The sequence below is a fragment of the Synchiropus splendidus genome, unplaced genomic scaffold (assembly GCF_027744825.2).
Source record: "Synchiropus splendidus isolate RoL2022-P1 unplaced genomic scaffold, RoL_Sspl_1.0 HiC_scaffold_23, whole genome shotgun sequence".
Taxonomy (NCBI): domain Eukaryota; kingdom Metazoa; phylum Chordata; class Actinopteri; order Syngnathiformes; family Callionymidae; genus Synchiropus; species Synchiropus splendidus.
Genome location: NW_026527057.1, coordinates 638,277 through 640,616, shown reverse-complemented (window position 1 = coordinate 640,616; position 2,340 = coordinate 638,277).

The following is a 2,340-nucleotide window of genomic DNA, read 5'->3' as shown; positions in this document are numbered from 1 at the left end:
CAGAACATGAAATTTTAACATCCCACTATAGCAGAAAGGGTCTTTCTAGTAGTTGCACATCAAATCTAAACTGTCTGAAGTGTTTTTCCAAAGTTATTAACACTTTTATGTTTAGCGTTCCGAAACCCACCTTATCTCAGGCTGAAAAGCGTTTTTGTGCATTGTGCCATAACTTTTCAGGGAAGCTTCAGAACATGAAATTTTAACCTCCCACTATAGCAGAAAGAGTCTTTCTAGTAGTTGCACATCAAATCTAAACTGTCTGAAGTGTTTTTCCAAAGTTATCAACACTTTTATGTTTGGCGTTCCGAAACCCACCTTATCTCAGGCTGAAAAGCGTTTTTACGCATTGTGCCATAACTTTTCAGGGAAGCTTCAGAACATGAAATTTTAACCTCCCACTATAGCAGAAAGGGTCTTTCTAGTAGTTGCACATCAAATCTAAACTGTCTGAAGTGTTTTTCCAAAGTTATTAACACTTTTATGTTTGGCGTTCCGAAACCCACCTTATCTCAGGCTGAAAAGCGTTTTTTTGCATTGTGCCATAACTTTTCAGGGAAGCTTCAGAACATGAAATTTTAACCTCCCACTATAGCAGTAAGGGTCTTTCTAGTAGTTGCACATCAAATCTAAACTGTCTGAAGTGTTTTTCCAAAGTTATTAACACTTTTATGTTTGGCGTTCCAAAACCCTCCTTATCTCAGGCTGAAAAGCGTTTTTGTGCATTGTGCCATAACTTTTCAGGGAAGCTTCAGAACATGAAATTTTAACCTCCCACTATAGCAGAAAGGGTCTTTCTAATAGGTGCACATCAAATCTAAGCTGTCTGAAGTGTTTTTCGAAAGTTATCAACACTTTTAGTTTTGGCGTTCCGAAACCCACCTTATCTCAGGCTGAAAAGCGTTTTTGTGCATTGTGCCGTAACTTTTCAGGGAAGCTTCAGAACATGAAATTTTAACCTCCCACTATAGCAGAAAGGGTCTTTCTAGTAGTTGCACATCAAATCTAAGCTGTCTGAAGTGTTTTTCAAAAGTTATCAACACTTTTATGTTTGGCGTTCCGAAACCCACCTTATCTCAGGCTGAAAAGCGTTTTTGTGCATTGTGCCATAACTTTTCAGGGAAGCTTCAGAACATGAAATTTTAACCTCCCACTATAGCAGAAAGGGTCTTTCTAGTAGGTGCACATCAAATCTAAGCTGTCTGAAGTGTTTTTCCAAAGTTATCAACACTTTTATGTTTGGCGTTCCGAAACCCACCTTATCTCAGGCTGAAAAGCGTTTTTACGCATTGTGCCATAACTTTTCAGGGAAGCTTCAGAACATGAAATTTTTACCTCCCACTATAGCAGAAAGGGTCTTTCTAGTAGGTGCACATCAAATCTAAGCTGTCTGAAGTGTTTTTCGAAAGTTATCAACACTTTTATGTTTGGCGTTCCGAAACCCACCTTATCTCAGGCTGAAAAGCGTTTTTGTGCATTGTGCCATAACTTTTCAGGGAAGCTTCAGAACATGAAATTTTAACCTCCCACTATAGCAGAAAGGGTCTTTCTAGTAGTTGCACATCAAATCTAAACTGTCTGAAGTGTTTTTCGAAAGTTATCAACACTTTTATGTTTGGCGTTCCGAAACCCACCTTATCTCAGGCTGAAAAGCGTTTTTACGCATTGTGCCATAACTTTTCAGGGAAGCTTCAGAACATGAAATTTTAACCTCCCACTATAGCAGAAAGGGTCTTTCTTTTAGGTGCACATCAAATCTAAGCTCTCTGAAGTGTTTTTCGAAAGTTATCAACACTTTTATGTTTGGCGTTCCGAAACCCACCTTATCTCAGGCTGAAAAGCGTTTTTGTGCATTGTGCCATAACTTTTCAGGGAAGCTTCAGAACATGAAATTTTAACCTCCCACTATAGCAGAAAGGGTCTTTCTAGTAGTTGCACATCAAATCTAAACTGTCTGAAGTGTTTTTCCAAAGTTATTAACACTTTTATGATTGGCGTTCCGAAACCCACCTTATCTCAGGCTGAAAAGCGTTTTTGTGCATTGTGCCATAACTTGTCAGGGAAGCTTCAGAACATGAAATTTTAACCTCCCACTATAGCAGAAAGTGTCTTTCTAGTAGTTGCACATCAAATCTAAACTGTCTGAAGTGTTTTTCCAAAGTTATTAACACTTTTATGTTTGGCGTTCCGAAACCCACCTTATCTCAGGCTGAAAAGCGTTTTTGTGCATTGTGCCATAACTTTTCAGGGAAGCTTCAGAACATGAAATTTTAACCTCCCACTATAGCAGAAAGGGTCTTTCTAGTAGTTGCACATCAAATCTAAACTGTCTGAAGTGTT